Source organism: Rhinopithecus roxellana, chromosome 17 (assembly GCF_007565055.1).
Source record: "Rhinopithecus roxellana isolate Shanxi Qingling chromosome 17, ASM756505v1, whole genome shotgun sequence".
Classification (NCBI taxonomy): Eukaryota; Metazoa; Chordata; class Mammalia; order Primates; family Cercopithecidae; genus Rhinopithecus; species Rhinopithecus roxellana.
The window spans coordinates 114,014,363-114,035,628 of NC_044565.1; positions in this window are offsets into that span (position 1 = coordinate 114,014,363).

The following is a 21,266-nucleotide window of genomic DNA, read 5'->3' on the forward strand; positions in this document are numbered from 1 at the left end:
ACATTGCAGTAATAATTCTTGCTCTGAATAGCAAGCGTATGCCGGCACTAGACTCTGAAGTCCCTTCAGTATCATCAAAAGAATGGCAAATTGCCATCTCTTTTTGAGACGCAAGGTAAACTTTTCATTAAATAAACAATTCATTAATCAAATCCTGATGATTTCAAAAAATGTGATTGTATGGTATGTGGTCCATATAATCAGCCTCGGATGGGGTCATGTAGGAGAACGGCTTTCTAACTGGTCTTACTGCTTCTCTCATTCATCATCTGTGTTGCTTCAGATTTATATATCACACCAAAGATGTCCCCTCTCACCACTCCTATTCAACATAGTATCGAAAGTCCTGGACAGAGCAATCAGACAAGAGAAAGACAAAAAGGCCACCCAATTAAAAAGAGAGGGAACTCAAACTATTCCTCTTTGCTGATGACATGATTCTGTATCTGGAAAACTCCGTAGTCGCGGCCCAAAAGTCCCTTCAGCTGATAAACAACTTCAGCAAATTCTCAAGATACAAAATTAATATGCCAAAATTGCTAGCACTGCTATACACCAACAGCAGTCAAGCCAAGAGCAAAATTAGGAATTCAAACCCATTCACAATTGCCACATTAAATGTATTTGTTCCATTTATGCTGGACATGGCTGGTGGGAGTGAGAGTGGGGAACAAGGAAAATGGACCTAAGAGTGATTATTTTGCAAGACCTTTGGAGCATTAAGATTCTTCTATAAAAGTTTAGTGTTCCTATGTGCATAAACTTGTCACTAAATGCTAAGATACCAAAGAAGGATAGTATGGTTTTTGAATGAGACTACAAAGGAGCAATGTCTTTTCACTGAAGGCAATGCTCTTATTGGCAAGTTTGCTTCTCCTATTTATCACAATACTTAGACTGTTTTGAGAAAGGCTTTCCTGCTCAAAAGACACAGAAATACACAAAAGCTCATTCAAATCAAGAGATTCACTGAAACATTATAAGTGCAGATGCAATAAAAATCTTATGAAGACATAACATGGATCATACGAGAACTAAAGTTGTATCAAAGGACAATAACTTTTGTTTCTCAGTAACTATGCACTGTTTTGTCCTTATCTTTCTCTATACATTTGCTCAAGTCTTCGTTCATAGCAACTGGCTTCCTTATTACTTAAATTTGCAGTCACATGACTAGCTAAACTATTAAATCTGCAGACCATTCAGCTCCGTTTCTTAAAGTTACCAATTTCTCAGCTTCCTAAAAGTAATCTTGAAAAAAGGATTGGGTTGAAAAAATTTACCACTTAAATTACCTAATTTTCTTTTTTTTCCAGGCACTAAGCATTGACAAACCTTTGTATGACTTCTCTGCTTTAGTTCATGAATCCTTTTCTAATAAATCATAATTTGGTGACTGCATCTAGTATACAAGATGTTTCTATTTCTCAGGGGTTGTAGGTTAGGAAATATTATACTTTATTACTTTGAGGATGAGGGTAGGTATCCAAAACATGCAAGGAAACGTCAGAAAGTTTATTAAAAAATTGGATTAGAAGATAAAAGTTAAAAATAAGTAAGTTTTATTTCACAACACAAGCTTAATCATGTTTGAGACACCTTTGTAAGTGATTATGGCAGTCATTTAGTCCATCCCCAAAGAACTGAGGATGCTAAGAATTTAAGCATGCCTGCAGTCTTTTTTATATTATTAACTGAATAAAAATGGGTACCCTTTATAAACTTTTTTAAGACTAAGAAACAAACAAACAAACAAAACAATCGGAAGGAGCCAAATCACAACTGTATGGTGGATAATTTTACCTGAAAACTTTTACAAAATTGCCCTTGTTTGAGAAGGAGCATTGTCATGGTAGAGAGCTTTCTGGTGAAACTTTCCCAGGATTTTTTCTGCTAAGGCTTTCTTTTTCTCAAAACATTCTCATAATAAGTAGATGTTATTGTTCTTCGGCCCTCTGGAAAGTCAATAAGCAAAATGCCTTGAGTATCTTAAAAAACTATTGCAAGGACCTTTGTTCTTAACTGGTCCACTTTCACTTTGACTGCAACAGTTCTATTTCTCGGTAGCCATTGCTTTGATTGTGCTTTGTCTTCTTACTGTTACAGCCCTGTTTCATCTTCTGTTACAATTCTTTGAAGAAATGATTCAGGATCTTAATCCTGCTTGTTTAAAATTTCCATGGAAAATTTCTTTTGTCTGCAGCTGATGTGGGTACAATTGTTTTGACATCTATTGGTTGAAATGTTTGCACGACTTAAATTTTTCGGTTGGAATTATATAAGCTGAACCAGTTGAGATGTCTATGGTGCTGGCTGTGTTTTCTGCCATTAATTACCAATGTTCTTCAAGTAGTGCACAAACAAGGTGAATGTTTTCCTAGAAAATTGATGTGGACGATCTTCCACTGCAGCTTCATCTTTGCCATAATCATGTCCTTCCTTAAACAAGTTACTCATTTGTAAAGGACTGGTTTCTTTGGGGCATTGTCCCCATAAACTTTACAGAACGCATTAATGGTCTCACCATTCTTTCACCCAAGCATCCCAATAAATTTGATGTTTGTTCTTGCTTCAATTTTGGCAGAATTCGTGTTGCTCTGATAGGGGCTATTTTCAAAGTGATGTCATAGCTTTCTTAGCTCCTTGAACTAGATCCTGTTTGTAAATGTTACAGCAAATTAGTACCAGTTGATTTTGGTGCAAAAAATTGAAATCTATGTATAGTTCATTTCATAATATGCATTTTTCATGAACTTTTTAGAGACCCTCACATATTGTTCTACTTTATGTTAAAATATAATTATAAAAAATAAAGAAGTATGACCATGGGAGTAGATAAAAAGGTGGAATTCATAAAAGTTTATGAGTAAATTACTGTGGACATTCAGATATTAAGAAAAATCTGCGTTTAGAATAACTTACACATTGTAAGCTTGAGTTACTCTGTGCAGGTTGACACCAATCACTGAGGCATAGAATATCCAAGGAGAAACAAATTTTGGAGCTGAATTAGGGTATGATACTGAGTTCTATTTTGAGGATGTTTATTTTTCATGAACGTGAAGTACTGAAGTTTATCTAACTAGCATTTTCATATAATGTATATGGATTTGATATGGAAACTTGAGTTAAACACAATTATAGTTACCAGACTATGAGAATAAGATTAAAACCTGTACTGAAAACAGATATACTCTGCAGAACTGTTTAGACAGAGCAGTGCAGACTGCTAAGAAAACCCCACAACCACCAAACTTTAAGAGACTGGGGAAAAAAAAAGTGGAACCGTGTAATTAATATTGAGAATAAATGATATGAGTTAGACAAAAGTTAAGATGGCTTAAAATTGAAACGTTTGAGATTACACTGGTTACATAAAACAGAAAACAAAAATAGCAGTGGCTTTAAACCAACATAAGTTTATTTGTTATGTAAAATAATTCTAAAGCTTTAATTCAAGCAGTCCAGGGCTGTCTGCCGTAATTGTTTTATAAAGTATACAAGGCCTAGGTGCTTTCCAGATCTTTGCTCTTCATTTCTCACATGTAACAGTTATTCTCATGGTCCAAAGTTATTTATTATGAGTTAGCTATTATATTCCTTTTCCATAAATCTCAGGAAGCTAAATGAAAACCAATAGCCTACATACTTCAGTTAAGACCAAGTCTGCTGTACTTCTCTCACTTCCATTTGAAGACATCAAGTGGAGACCAGAACTCTGCTTGCTGAAATCAGAATGCCTCTAACATTCATACTGTATTCAGTACGAGTCAATATGGGTCTCAAGAACTCCATGTCCTCTGAGGCCTGGCTTCATATCAAATACTTCATTCCACAGGTCTAAAGAGCAAGGAAAAGGTTTTCAGATAAGCAAAATACATAAATGGATCACCGTTGTATAATATAAACCTAAAGTGGTATGGGTGATAGAAGGAAGGTTCAATAGGACCAGTTAGGAGGCCCTTGTCTTACATAAGCAAGACTGATTATATAAAGGCTACAAATAAAATTGCTCTCTAATCATATTTTTCAAATAATCAGGAAATTAGTTATTTTGCTTAATCAATTATCTATTTAATGAAAAGGTTACTTTATGTCTCAAAAGCAGGTAGAAACTTAACATTCTTTTGATGCTACTGAAGCGACTTCAACCTTTAACTTCATATAAAAATTAAGGGTGACATATCACACTTCTTTCTTACATGTTATATTCTACAGGCTCATTTTTCTATAGGTCTGAGAGGTCTGAGCATTTAGCTAGTTAGGACTAATGCAATAATTTCTCAGCAACTGCAGATAGCATCATAAATGTGCTGATTAAATGATGCTTGCTCAATGCCAAAGTTCATCACTTGAGCAAAAGAAGCTGAAGGCGAAAGAATTAACTTCATTTGAAATTAAAAAGAAAAGAAAGCTGTGAATATGGATTCTATGTAACTCCAATAAAAAAGCCCCAGGCCTGCAATTAATAGGAGTCATTTGGGCTGCACTTCATGGAAAAATGCTGCATAAAAAATGAAAAGTGATTCTGGAAAGTATTCAGGCCTTTCTGATAAACTCTAAACCCCATTTTCACTGTGAAGCCTTAAGTCACCACCAGTGAGCCTGCAATCCTCTGGGTGGTTGGTTGTTTTCGATACATTTAAAATGACAGCCTTGCTTCCTTTTTTAACTAGGAAAGCAGTAAATTGCATGCCATCTTTCTTATCATAAGAAATATGTAAAAAATGGCAGCATGAAAGGGCATCTTCAACTTAAAGACAAACTCTTTTATACAAAAGAGAATTATGAAGAATTTCAAACAAAATAAACTCTATTTTGAAGTGTAACACATTGCATTTTTCTACCCAATCAATTTCTGGTTTAAACAATACTTCCTAATATGAGACAGAGATGCAACTCTAAAGGATATGAAGAAGAATAAAATATGTTGTCACTATAGAATTGGAAGATTCAGTTCAGGTCAAGTGTCATATCTCAATGGAATAATTATTAATTTTGACCTACATTTTATATAATCAAACACATTGAGAATACTTCAATTATTGAGAACAAATATTTAACATAAAACTAAGTGGATAAAAGCATATTAAGAAGTAACTATGGAGTGTGCAGTTGGTTTTAAATACACACACCAATAAAAACATAGCTAAAACCACATTAAAATATCTAAGTCATATTAGTTATCACTGGTCTCAGAGAGAGACATGCATTTGAGGTAAATATTTTACCCATCTCAAATTTTTTTTTTTTTTTTTGAGACAAGATCTAGCTCTATAATCATAGCTCATTGTGGCAACAAACCCCCAGACTCAAGTGATTCTTCCACTTCAGTCTCTGGAGCAGCAAATCTCAAATTTCTAAAGCACAAAGTTTTTCTTCATTTTAGGTTATACTGAATACTCTGTATATTTTTTGCCTCCCATTTTTTAACCTACACAACAGACGATTTAGTTGTCTTTGTCTCATAGCAGAATTCCTGTACATGGATAATACAGATCTTCACCCCTGTTGAGTTACGACCACTTACCGCTTTAAGCATAAGCCTGATTCTCCCTCTTCCCCTTGATGTAGAACAGAAAGTTATTTCGAACAAATAATACAACAGGGTAAATAGAAGAAAAGAATAGCACTTTACTAACCAACTTGTTAATAAGGTCTGATATTTGTTCTTCTGTACATGTATTCCTTTTCTACCAATTTTCATGCCATTTATATATCCACTTCACCATCCTTAATTCCTTAACTCCCCAACAACTCTAGAAGGCCCAGTTGCCCAATGTAGAATTAATTTCTCTCACCTGTAAATCCCTATTTGTTTTCCATTAAACAGTATTCCCTTGGTATACACATTGTAAAGTACTTAATTATTAAATACAAAGCATGCTGCCTACTCTAATACATTGTAGATTCTTTGAGAAACAGAACTGAATCTGTTATTTTAATCTAACCTTCAAATACTCTGTTATCATTATCACCAAAAATTACCTATTTTTAATAACTTATCTGCACTTGTTCCCCATCTTTACTTTGAAGAAAAAAAAAAGTTGAGTTATTTGATATTTAATGGGGTAGTATCTTTCCAACTTGAGTTCAGATGGAAGTAGCCATGTATATTTCTGGGGTTATTTGTTTGCTACCATAGCTATTTAAGAATACACTACCAAAAGGGGATTGCGATACTCTACATGCATGTACATTTCCAGGAATCTCAGAAATCCAGCTGTGACTTTAATACTTCCCAGCATGTCAAACTCTAATTGCTGTAGGAAAGTGTAACAAAGATTTGGCCTTAGTGTACTCAAACAAAATTTTCAGTGCTAGATTACATGCACATTTTTTCCAAGCATTGTACATCAGATCTTAATTTTTTTAAAACTGTTTTCTTCTAAACTTTTCAAACTACTTGATTTTTAAGGCAAAGTTCAAACTTTTAGGATTTACTAACTTTTTCTCATGACAACTGTATTCAATCGACATTATTTTTATTTGTGTTTTATTTCTGATTAAAATGTACCCTAGTGGGACTTTACGAATGGTCTAAGATCATACCAGTTACTCAGAGTTAGAGGCAGATTTGTCAACTCAGAGTCTGATTTTAAAACCTGCATTTCAACCATTACTCTTTTTTATGGTTTTCCTAAATACAATATTTGATATTTATCAAAGTGATATCAATTGGTTAATACATTCAAGCAAACACTTCGATTATACTTGAATCTCATTGGTTATCCTTTTTAAAATGTTTTTTATCCTTTATTTTTTCTGAGAAGAACAATTTATATGAATAAAAATTAACCCGTTGATCCTTATTCCATCAACGTTATTTTAATATATAGGTAATACGTTTTATTCTGACTGCCTGAAATATTCAAAAAAGGGTCAAATAATTCATAATGTGCAAATTTCTCAGAGATATTTAGCACAATTTTTTTTTCAAGAAGCAAAGAGCCTCATAAAAAGAAAACATTATGATGGTAGTACTCACATTAGACACAATATGCTATCTGAAGAAGACAGATAAAATTATACTTTCTGTCAATGAATTTCATCAAGGGGAAGAAAATGTAACAACAAAGCTGAAAAATGCTATAATATTGTTTTAAAATATAAAAAATAAAGAAAAGTGAGCAAAAATTTCAAAGAGCACCTTAAAATAGAAATAGAGAAAATCAGAAAAAGAGGTGACAGCCAGAAAATAGGAAGATGTGAAATAAGACTTAACAAAACTCAGAAAAGTATAGCAAGAAATCCAAATTGAGACTAAATTAATAAAAGCTTTTTTTAAAAAGAGAAAACTATGAAAAGCTCATAAGTGCATTGAGGAAAAAAGAGAATTAGGAAATCAATCAAAATTAAAAAGTAGATTTGAAAGAAAATAATATAAAGAAAACATGGAATAATTATATACACAAAGAACAATAGTGTGCGTATAGAAACAATAATATTGTTCTTATATTTATTATACACACATATTGTAAGCATATTGTAATCCCATTTTTCCATTAACATATGGTATGGGGTGTTCGAATTTTGACTTCTCTGAGCCATGTTGGAAAAAGAATTGTCTTGATATAATAGACTAATGTAAAATACACTAACACTAACAGTAGCTGATGAGCTAAAAAAAAAAAAAATCACAAAAAACTCACTTTTTTTTTTTTTTTTTTTTTTTTTTTTTTTTTTTTTGATGAGGTCTCGCTCTATGATCCAGGCTGAAGTGCAGTGGCACAATCTTGGCTCACTGCAACTTCTGCCGCCTGTGTTCAAGTGATTCTCCTGCCTCAGCCCCCTGAGTAGCTGGGATTACAGGCATGCGCCACCACACCAGACTAATCTTTTATTTTTAGTAGAGACAGAGTTTCTCCATACTGGCCAGGCTGGTCTCAAACTCCTGATCTCAAGTGATCTGCCTGCATTAGCCTCCCAAAGTGCTGGGATTACAGGTGCAAGCCACTGCACCTGGCCAGAATCTCATAATGTTTTTATAAAGTTTATGAATTTCTACTGGGCTGCATTCAAAGCAGTCCTGGGCGAAGGGTTGAACAAGCTTGATTTTAGTGTGAGAAGAGGAGCAAAACCCTTTGATGCTCAGATAAAAATGTCAGTTATAAGAACTCAGTATGACATTATAAGAACTTATAATTCAGTATGAATTATAAGAACTCAGTATCTTATTTTATGTCTGATAATTTTTATCACTATTTTACTTGGAAATCCTTAATATATGTTATTAAATTTATTCATAATCATTTTATGCTGTTACTTAGAATATTGTTAAGAGAATAAGTAGCTAAAATAAATATTAATTATTTTGTATAATTAACATATTTCTTATCAGTTATATTAATTGCCCTTATTAATTACATTTTTCCTTAGATACCCACAGTACTCTTTATCATGTCAACAGAAAAGAAAGTATTTTCTCTTTTCCAAATATCTTTATAGTTATCTTATTTGTTTCTCCCATTCCATTCACTAAAACCTCTCATTCAAATTAAACCAATAATGAGTATAGCAAAAATAACCTAAAGTCTAGGTCTGACAAGTTGTTTCGATATGTATCATTTAGGACAATATTTGTTATGAATTTTAGAAAATAAATTTTATTATATTTGTAGTGGTTTATTTATTTAGTAAAAATTTATTTTGTAGTGTATTTATTTAGACTTTTAAAAATGGAAACTGAATAATTTTGTTATATTTCCCAGTTCATATTAAGGAACCCCATAATTTTATCACTATAATTTACCATTTAATATGGTAGATTATAATATGTACATAAAATAATGTGTCATTTAATGTAGTAGATTAAGTGGGTTACTTTTTAAATATGGAAACACCATTTAAATTATATAATCACATTCTGTTTGATTACCCTTGACCCATTGTTTATTTTTATTTTCTATTTTGTTTAGAATACATGCAGCAATATCCAACAGAAAAATGTGAATATTTTTATATTACCTTTTTCACAGGATTTTATTAGGTTCTCAAAATAAATATAGACAGCCCTGCCAATTGAATTACTTTATCAGACTATCTGCTCTTTCAATACTAGATAACAGGCCAAAGGTTACAAAATTACAGCTACATAGAAGGAGTAAGATACAGTGTTCTATACCACTGTAGGTTGACTAGGCTTAAAAATAACGTTATATAATTTTAAATACGTAGAAGAAGGATATTGACTATCCCCAACACAAAGAAGTGATACATCTTTGAAATAATGGATACTCTCATTATCTGATCAGTGTATATTGTATGTATCCAAACATCAATATGTACCGTATTAATACGTAAAATTATTATGTGTCAATTAAAAAAATTGTGAAGCCATGTGATGATTGATCTTCTTCACTATTCTAATACCTTCTATTAAAATTACGTATTCCAAATTTTTACCTCTTCTGAACTCAATTTTAAAATGTATACTTTATTAGAAAAGTGTGCATTTTCTGTTTTCAAATACGTTAAGCACATTTATTTGCGATCATTGCTCATTTTTTATTCCTAACCTGGCATAATTTCAGTCTTTCCGAATTTCTCTTATTTTTTCTAACCAGACATTAAATAGTATAGTTGCTTTATAATTATTTGAAACAACTGGATTTGCATTTGTTAATTCTCCCTGTTATAACTACTTTTTACTTTCCTTATTTTCACTGTTTATCTTTTTTTACTGCTCTCCCTGTGATTTATTTTGAATTATTTTATTGTCAGTTTTCTTATATCTGAGAATACTATTTTTTATATTTTTTAAATAATGATTTTTAAGAGAACACATTTTTCTCTAACTATAGTTTTTATTTCTGCTAACACATTTGGTACAAAATATCTTATCTGTATTAATTATTCCTTTTAATTTTTACTTTGATCAAAAGTTCTTTAATAAAGACTATCATTTATTTCCAAAATGACTATAATGTTGATAATATTTTAACAATATATTTTCCAATTTTTATATTTTATTAATAGAGAAAGGCTCTTAGATTGTCAAGTTTTTAAACAATGGCTTAAAATATTTTTATTGTGAGCACTTATATTATCAATTCTCATAACTATTCTGTGCCCACATGAAACATAATAATTATTATACAATGGAAGTAACTGGGTCTGTGTATATATAATTATATTATCTATATTTACATAATTTCATTTTTACAATACTTGTCAAACCAGAAGGGATTATGTTGATTGCTTATGCTCTGATTATATTTTATTTAGTTGCTATTTGCATTTATAATAATATTTTTTCATGTATTTCATTCCTATCTTGTTTGGTACACATAAAATTATGCAATATATTCTTAATAAAGTGTGCATTTTTCATTATCCAGTGTTCCATTGAAACCTATTATATATTTTATTTGTTTTTCACCTTGTCTCATATTAGTCTAAGAAGTTCTGATTTTTTTTTAATTTGTATTTGTTTGGAAGTTTGAGATTTTAATTTTACAAAGGAGGCAATATCAACCAAAGAATCTATGCTTAGTGGCACACTATTAACTTAAAGTTTGTACCCCAAGAAAACTGCCTTGAACTCACTAAGTTGAAATAACCAATATTGTGACAAGATCTCCATTCAAGGTCTCTATAGTTTCAATTTTTTAGCAACCACTGTCTGTACAAAGCATGGTGGAACTGAACCATTTAACTCACACATGGTTTCATGGAGAAAATAAAAACCACGGAAGAGACCTGGAAAATCCTGTCCCTCATTATGGAATTAGATACACAGGTGAGTGATCATCAATACACATTAAAATGCCGTAAGGAGCATTATCATAAGGAGTTTGGTGAAGATTTGCTTGGATATCTGTAATAATCAAAATCAGGGAAGATTTGCTTTAACCAGTGTGAAAACTGGAGTTAAATGTCATTATGTTGTCTTTATGTCCTCAGCACAAGATGCTAGTCATCAGCAAAAGACAGGTGGAGAAACATTTCCCCTTTAGAGAATGCTTCTACTTAAGTTTTCAGAGTCTCAGATATATTTAACTCTTAAGCATGAACATCAGTTACACATTTTTTATTATCTTGTATTTTTACCTTAAGAAAGAAAAAAAAGTCTATACCCAATTGAGCACATAAATGTGCAGATCTTGTGCTCCATATTTCAGAGAGCAGAATCAGAATGGCCAAATGTAATCCAGCCCTCAGTGGTTAGTTAGAATTAGTCACCTAATGTGTTCTATTGCTCAATATTGACACGGAATCAGACTTAAAAAACTAAAAGACAAAAATCTAACCTATGTAGTTGAGAAGATAGGCGAAAATCTAAGGTGAACTCTAATGAAATGTCTGTTCTAGTTTGGATGAGTTTCCAGAAGAGAGTTTAGCTATGCTGCACTCAGTTACCTAAACCAGCTAACTTCTTCAGAATGTACCTGAATCTACAATTGACACAAGTCGGGAAATAGGGGAGTAGGCAGTAACTGACAATGACCTAAGGGGACTAGAATGATGTTCTTCTTATTTTAAAGTAAGATAGGTCCAAAATGCAGCAAGTAATTAAACCTAAGAGATTAGTCCTGAGTCAGAGCCTTTGAATCACAATCTAGTAACTGAATAAGACATCCTAACTAGAAGACACAGAGCAGCTGTCTAGAGCTGAGGAGACTAGAAGGGCCGTAAGTAGGTTTTAGCAAAACAAAATGTATGCCTTCACCAGGAATCATGTACCCAACGATAAATGATTAATCTTCAGAAACTTGGAAGGAATTAATTTTAGAAGACCAAGGCTGTGAAATGACTGGTCAGTTGGGCCCTATATCAAGGGCATATTTTGTATTTATTCATAAAAATAAGAATTTCTCTTATTTTTCCTTAAATAAGGATGAGGTTCATGAAAAGAAGTAAGGAAAACACTGGTTTTCTTTTCCAATGAGAGTAAATTTATTGGAGAATAGAAATTAAATGCCTTAGTTCCATGAGAAGTTTCCTGACAACAGCAGAATATTTGAGGGAATTTTAGGTTGCATACATAACCTACCCTATCCTGTACCAGATGAGTACAGTTTTACTTTAAATATTACCTCATCACTCCAGCAGCACTATCCCACCTGCACCTGCCAATGAGTTCTCATGGTCCTCTATACATAACTCCATCCCCCACCAGGGAATGGGCTGAAGGCAAGAAGAAAAATACACAGAGTAGCGCTATTCTACATTTCTGCCAGTTTTCATTTGCTATCCAAAGTATAGTTATTTGATGATTCCTATAAATAGCAATGATCTAAGTTGCTGACATGTCTATCATTGTAGCTCAATTCTACAGTTCCTGTTCAATTTCATCTCTCCTTAGTGGTAATTATTATGATAAATTATTACTATTGTTATTATTAACTGCCTCACTAGGCAGTTCCATCTTTTCTTCTTCTCTTTGGTTATTGAATCATCACTGGTCAGATTCCTGGCTTTATATTTTACTCATGTCATATTCATTCACACATTCATTCATTCATTCAAGACACTTTTGGGCTTTTGTGTGGCATGACCCGTGCAACATATTTTTTAAAAATGCGAATGTTAATCAGAAATAAAACTACATGATGTGAAACAAAAATATTTAATATTAGATCAAAATATATAGATAGAATTAATAGCAGCTTATATGTCATCCCTTCAGTACTCAATAGAAAAAAAACAAAGATATATCTATAAAAATAAATAAAATTATTAGAAACCAAAATGATTGATAGGATTTAGAAATGCAGGAATGGAATATAGAAATAATTTTGCTGGTAGAATAATTAGAAGGAAATGTTGCAGATTCTATGGAAGAAGAAGTTAGTGGCTCACTTCTTCCATAGGGAAATAATGTTGGAAGGATTTTTAAAGCTTTAGCTAAGACAGAAGTCTTTCAGGCCAATAAGTGCTATTGCTTGCATTAGTTTCATACATATTTCCTATACTGAAAGCAGGTTTTGTAATTGTGTCTGAGCATGCAGTATACTCCAAGGTTTCTGATATACTCAAGCGTGAAGTGAAGATGAGGCAGCTATTGGGTTTTGTTTTGTTTTTGTTGTTCAATTTCTTAATACAGAGCAAGTATTAAGAACATTGAAATGTTTATGTCTATTTTTATTGTTAGCTATTTGAATTATTTTTCTTCGTCAGTCAAACACATAACTGAGACTAAGGAGTAGAAAGATAATCTTTTTTATTTTTCTCTTAAGAAGATAGTAATGGCATCTTTAGGAATAATACATTTCAAACAGAAATAGTAAGTGAGAAATAAATTATATTTTGCACATGTCACATTTAGAAGTCATCTACCAGCTTCTAAGAATGCCAGATAGTTCTTCATGTTTGAAATACCAATTTTGTAGTCGCAGCAGGAAAAAAACAACTCCATATATATCACTTGCATGTGCTAATATCACTGCCTAATAATTCCACATGACACTTCTAAAAAGCCACTTGCATCTAGTGCAATGATGCAGAAGTCTCATGACAGTCAGCAACATTCTGGATTCATTTATGACGGCTTGCCATGAAGGTTGGAAATATATTTAATAAAAAGTCCATGATAAAAACGGAAGAGAAAAAGATAAAATCAAAGGAAAATGTGGAAAATCACACATCTAGAAAGATAAATAACTGCCAGATCAAATAAACTGGAAGATCAAATAAAATGGGCAATTTAAAGTCCACTGTCAACAGAAAGAAAAATCATGCACATATGTACTTTTCAGCAACAGTTTTTTTTTTTTTTAATTAGAATTGCTAAGAATATTTCTGAGAAGAGTCTATTCTGACATTGCTAAATTGCTGCATAATAGCAACTGGATTATAAAAATTGATTTTTGCTTCTTATCATTTAAAAAATGGTATTCCTTATTATTTGTAAGACATCAAGAATATTGGAAGAAGAGGAGGAACTCATTTCCCATGGCTTCATATTTCCTTGTGATTAGACCCATTACAGTCACTTCTCCCTATCCTTCTCACTCTACTCCTTGCCATGGTAGGAGACATGAGTCATCTGTTCGGTGAGTTGAGAAGAGGAATTGAGCTTTGTTGCTCAGCAACAACTTACTTTCTCCAATTTTTTGCATCCTGCTGCTCATGAGAAGGGGTATTCGCCAACTTAGTGTGGGCAAAAGTAGGTTCAATTCAGGCAGTGTTAATATGCTCTTTGATGAGATTTAAGTCACACTCTTCAGTATAGCCTTAATGAGTAGCACAGGTAAAATTCTTATGTGAAAATACCTGCCTCCTGCCTCTTGAATTTCTCTCAATCATTTCTGAATACAAGCAGAGTAGAAGGGAAGTAACGTGTTGATCCTTTGAACTCGAAGAGAATGCACTGAAGCATGGCAGGTTGTCCTTATAGCACTATGTATTTGGACTGCTACACAAAGAAGAAAAAAAAATCAATGTTAAGACCCTTTGTACCCTAAAAATGAAACTATTGTGCTGCTAACTTTAAGAGAACAAATGTGACTGAGTTCTGCAAAAATTTTTAAACCAATGTAATATTTAATTTAAATACCCTCAGAAATAACGCCACACATCTACAAGCACCTAAACTTTGACAAACCTGACAAAAACAAACAATGGGGAAAGAATTCCCTATTTAATAAATGGTGTTGGGAAAACTGGCTAGCCATATGCAGAAAACTGAAACCGGACCCCTTCCTTACACCTTATACAAAAATTAAACATAAAACCTAAAACCATAAAAACTCTAGAAGGAAACCTAGGCAATACCATTCAGGACATAGGCATGGGCAAAGACTTCATGATCAAAACACTATAAGCAATGGCAACGAAAGCCAAAATGGACAAATGGGATCTAATTAAACTAAAGAGCTTCTGCGCAGCAAAAGAAAGTATCATCAGAGTGAATAGGCAACTTACAGAATGGGAGAAAATTGTTGCGATCTATCCATCTGACAAAGGGCTAATACTGAGAATCTACAAGGAACTTAAACAAATTTACAGGAAAAATACCAACAACCCCATCAAAAAACTGGGTGAAGGATATGAACAGACACTTCTCAAAAGAAGACATTTATGCGGCCACCAAACGTATGAAAAGAAGTTCATCATCACTGGTCATTAGAAAAATGCAAATCAAAACTACAATGAGGTACCAACTCATGCCAGTTAGAATGGTGATCATTAAAAAATCAGGAAACAACAGATGCTGGAGAGGGTGTGGAGAAATAGGAACGCTTTTACACCATTGGTGGAACGGTAAATTAGTTCAACCATTGTGGAAGACAGTGTGACAATTCCTCAAGGATCTAGAACCAGAAATATCATTTGACCCAGCAACTCCATTACTGGGTATATATCCAAAGGATTACAAATCATTCTACTATAAAGATACATGCACACGTATGTTTATTGCAGCAATATTCACAGTAGCAAAGACTTGGAATTGACCCAAATGCCCATCAAATATAGACTGGATAAAGAAAATGTGGCACATATACACCATGGAATACTATGCAGCCATAAAACAGGATGAGTTCATGTTCTTTGCATAGACCAGGATGAAGCTGGAAACCATCATTCTTAGCAAACTAACACAGGAACAGAAAACCAAACACTGCACATTCTCACTCATAAGTGAGAGTTGAACAATGAGAACACATGGACACAGGCAGGGGAACATCACACACTGGGACCTGTCAGGGGGTTGGGGGCTAGGGGAGGATAGCGTTAGGAGAAATACCCAATGTAGATGACGAGTTGATGCGTGCAGCAAACCACTGTGGCATATACATACCCGTGTAACAAACCTGCATGTTCTGCACATGTATCCCAGCACTTAAAGTATAATAATAATAATAAATAAATAAATAAATAATACCGTATGTTGACCTATGCCTTTTCTATATTCTAGTATGATAAGGCAAATCCTATCTTTGTCAATCTCACTTTTAAAGTCATTGACTATATCCCTTACATTTCTCCTGATTGCTCTTGGGTCTTGTGTGAGGGCAACAGTTTCACTGTAAATAAATTAAGAGAAAAGAAAGCAAGGTGAGGTAATATAAATAGATGGAATATTTATTAGTTCTTGAGGTTGCCTGGATAAATCGCAATTCTAATTTGCTGTCATCAGAACAATCCCAGCACAGTCTGAAACTGAGGGGAAGTTAAGGAAGAAGGAGAGGGATGGAGTCAGATATAATATATTTACAAATTCATAAGAATTCTCATTCCCCTGACTCATTTTATTCTTGCCATATGATCACATAAGAGTTCTTTTAGTTTTTTTTCTGGATAAAGTCTGATGGTTTTATTATTACAAAATTGTACTTTCATGAATATACTCCTTGAGGGAGCATAAAAGAAAGGAATGTTTAATGAAACTTATTCTTTATATTTGTTTTTTCTGTCTGCTTAATTTTACTAAAAACCCACCATCTGAATATAGATATTTAATATAATCATAGTACTATTCTTTTGTTTTTAATCACAGTTTATTGAGTTAACAGTTTAGAAATATGGTTATCAGAAATCTGTATTTGACAACAGGACTGGACAACAAGTACTACATCGGAACATTTTCCTGTATATTTTATTTTTAAAAATAAAGCCTGTGATCTCAAATTCTAATATTTCATTTCACTGATGATTCAAAAGCTGCTTTACAACAAATGAAACTTCTGCTTTGCAGTTGGGTCTTATTTCATGTAAAAAAGCATTGTATTTTTACGCAAAATTGCATATAAACTAATTGTACATCAACAAAAAAGACCTCGGAAAACTCACTCCTCCATAAAAGCAACAAAAATAATTGCAAAAATCATTAGAATATTTTTTTCCCCCAAACTCTACTAACCAAAGGCTGCCAGTAACCCATTTCAAGAAGCCTCTTTTTCAAATAAAACAGCTAAATTTCAACAGTAAGCTTTATGGTAGTTTAGCTAGCCTTAGTCTTCGTATTATTTTCAACTTCCTAGCTCAGTGGTAGCATTAAACAACAATTTGGGGGAAAGAGAATGAAGCTCAAGATTTTTTGAAGTCTCATTCCCAGAGAATTGTCATTATTTGACCTGTCAAGTGGGACACGCTGGGAGACTCCGCAGAAAAGGCTTGTCTGTATTGGCCTGGTTCATAACTCACTCAGTGCTAACAGTCTTTTCCTAGGATGCATATCTTTAAAATATTTACAGCAGGTGTTCTAACATAGTCGTTATTTGAGAAAATGTGTATCAGGTGCAGCAAACAATATACTAAATGAAAAATAGAAAAAGCTGAGGAACAAGATTCTCCTGGGAGAATCATAAAAGCTTTAACATATTCTAAGGACTATAGAAGACCACGTACATACGTAGAATTGTTTGTGTACATGTTCAAGATAGACATAAGAATGTCCTCAGTTGTTAACTACGGCTTATCTTAAAGCTTTATACCAGGTAAAAATGAAGGACAACACAGACGTAGAGAGAATGCCCTTTGCAAGGCTGGGAGATTTCTTGCTTTCAGGCACTTAAGGAGATACCTAATCATTTACTAAAAACTAAATAATTGAGTAAGACTCACAGGTAAAAGAAAATGCAGACTTTATCAAATTAGTTAAGAAATGTCACTAAACAAAGAAAGAGTATCACATAGAGTATCATATAAACAACAGCAACAATAAGTACTGGGAAGGGGATCTGATTTGCTACAGAGTTACGCTTCCTTATTTATAATGCCCTATTTTTAACAGCAACAACAAAAAATACAATTCATGCAAATTAAGAAAAAAGTGTGGTTCATACATTGATACAAAAGCAATCAAAAGAATTTATCACTGAAGAAGTCCATGTCTTATTAGATTCATACATTGATACAAAAGCAATCAAAAGAATTTATCACTGAAGAAGTCCATGTCTTATACTTATTAGACAAGGACTTCAAATCAGAAATTTGAAATATTTATCAAAGAGCTAAAGAAAAACATGACTGAAGAATTGAAGGAAAGTATGAGAACTTTGTTTCATCAAATAGACAACTTCAGTATAGAAATGGAAATTACAAAACGGAACCAAGTAGAAATTCTACAGTTGAAAAGTATAATAACCAAAATAAAAACTGCTTTACTGTGATTCAAGAGCAGATCTACGCAAACAGAAGAAAAAAATAATCAATCTTAATATTAGGTTTATTGAGGTTACTCAGTGTGAGGAACAGAAAAAATAAATTTAAGTTTAGAAAAATCTCAGAGACTGGGAAGTACCAAGATAATTACTAACATAGGTATAAATAAAGTCCTAGAAGGAGAGGCTAAAGAAAAAGCAGAAAACAGAGTATTTGAAAAATAGTGGCTGAAAGACTGACAATTTTCTGGTCAATAAAAATCCTGAATTTATACTTCCAAGAAACTTAATAGTCTCCAAGCAGGATAAACTCAAACAGACCCACACTGAGATACATTATAACAAAAATGTCAGAAGCAAATAGGAAGAAAGGATCTTCAAAGAAGGAATAGAGTAATGACTTGTCATGCACAAGGGAGTCACAATAAGATTAACATCCAGTTTCTCATAAGAAACTACGGAGTCCAGAGGCAATGAAATGCCATATTCAATGTGTTAAAATAAATAATCAATCATTAATTCTACGTCTGACACAACTATTCTACAAAAATAAAGGATAGATTAAGACCTAACCATATGACACATAAAACTCTTAACACAGCTGTCCTACAAGTAATATCAAAGGATGAAGTCAAAGGATAGTAGACACTAACTCAATACCACATGAAGAGGTAAAGCACACCAGTAAATATAACTATATAGTTAAAGATAAAGGACCGTATTTTTTGCTTGCATTTTTTTCATCTGATTTTAAAGACAAAAGCATGTCATAATTGAGCATTTAACTTAATGAGCACAAAATGGATAAACATGTAATTTATTACATTAAAAACTTAAAAGAAAGATGAAGAGTTCTGCAGGAGAAAATCTATGTATACTATTTAATTAAATTTGTGCCTATCCAAACTAGACTGTTATAAAATAATAAATAATGGTAATCTCCAGGAAAATCACGAAGAAAATACGTTCAAAAACGTAGTAAAAGAAAGGAAAATATACTTGAAAGGTTTCACTAAAAATACTTTATCAAAAATAATAATAGTGAAATTGGCCTTGCACAATGGCTCCCACCTATAATTCCAGCATTTTGGGAGGCTGAGGTGGGCTGGTTATGAGGTTAGGAGATCAAGAACATCCTGGCTAACACGGTGAAACCCCGTCTCTACTGAAAACACAAAAACAAAATTAGCCGGGCGTGGTGGTGGGCGCCTGTAGTCCCAGCTACTCGGGAGGCTGAGGCGGGAGAATCACTTGAACCTGGGAGGCGGAGCTTGCAGTGAACCGAGATCGCGCCACTGCACTCCAGCCTGGGCAACAGAGGGAGGCTCTGTTAAAAAAAAAAAAAAAAAAAAAAAAAAAAAAAAAAAAAAAAAGAATAATAGTGAGATCAAGGGAAAGAAATAATTCCACAAACTCTTTTACAACAGGAGGAAGTGAGACCACTTTTCAAACTCATTCTATGAGGCTGGTGTTACCCCAATACCAAAGAGCATAAGAAAAATAAAAAACGGCATATTAGCATCTCTTATGGATGTTCACACAAAAATTCTCAATAAAATACCACCAACCCAAAATCATCAGCAAATTACCAAGACAGATACCCCACGATCTAGTGGGTTTTCTCCCATACATTCAGGTCAATATAGGAAAATCAATGTAACATTTATGTCATATGTTACATTAGTTGAATAAAGGGAGAAAAGAATCCAAATGGTCATCTGGAAAAATACAGAAAAATCATTTTACAAATTCAGCATTCTTTATGATAAAAATATTCAACAAACAGAAATAGAGGGAAATTTTTCAATCTATAGTAATAATTGGTAGCTATGAAATCCCACAGAAAACATCATGCTTAATGGTGAAAAATGTAAAACTTTCTATTAAAATACACAATAAGAAAGACAAGGCTCTCCACTCTTGCCACTGTTACTCAATATTGCACTAGGGTTTAGAGCTGAGATAGTTAAGCAAGAACATTACAAAAAAGTCATCCATGTTGAAAACAAAAAAGTAAAACTATCTCCATTTGCAGAGGACATTACATATAGAAAACTCTAAGAATCAACTAAAATAAAGGATTATTTGGGCTAATAAATTCAGCAAGATTGCAGGATATAAGATCAATGCCACGTCAAATCTTCTAGGATAAGAATAATAAAAATAATGGAAAAAATAACAGCATAGTGAAGAAGTATGAACGATCCCCATACATTGCTGATGGGGATGTCAAATAGTGAAGCTTTTGCTGAAAATGGTTGGGTAGTTACTCAAAAAGTTAAAGATGGGGTTACAATAGGACTCAGATATTCCACACCTTGGTACATACTCCAAAATTGAAAACACGTGTTCAAACAAAAACTCTTATAAGAATGTTTATAGCATCGTTATTCATAAAAGACCAAAAGTACAAACAACCCAAATGGCCAGCAACAGATGAACAGACAAATAAAATGATGTCTATCCATACAGTGAACTGTTATTCAATCAAACACAGGCATGAAGCACTGGTACATGATGTAGATAACCTGAAAAAGATCATAATAAATAAAAGAAGAGAGACAACACAAGGATCTGTATCGTATGATTCCATTAATTTGAAATATTCAGAATAGGTAAATTCATAGAATCAGAAAGAACAGTGACTGCCACTGTCTGGAGATTGAGAGCTAGGTAAAGTGTGGGGGTTTCTTTTGCTGTGATAAAATTTTCTGAAATTGAGACAGTAAACTAATGAATATACTAAAAAACAATTTTACACTTTAGTGGGGTGAATTGTAGCATATATGTCTTATTTTTCTGTAAAAATTAATGAAATAGCATCTCCTTTAAATTTCACTGTATTTCTAGCGGCCAGGTCATGTAGAAGAAAGGCCATAGGCTTCATAGCTGTACAGAATGGTAATAAACCAAAGCTTCATTCTGTGGGAGCTCTATGCCTTAGGGCAATTACTTAATCATTTTGATCTTGGATTTTCTCACCTGTAAAATGGTGATAGTTACACTTACCTTAAAATGTTTTGGTGAGAATTAAAAGAGGTAGTGCAGGTAAAGAGCCAAGCCAAGTTAGCTGCACAGTAAGCATAATTTTATTTTCTGTATTCATATTGTTGCTTCTTTTTCTCCTTCTGCTTATGTTTAACGCAATTTAATTGCATCCTGTTCCTTCAGATGTCGCTTACATAGGAATCGTGTAATAAATTCATTTTTCTTTCT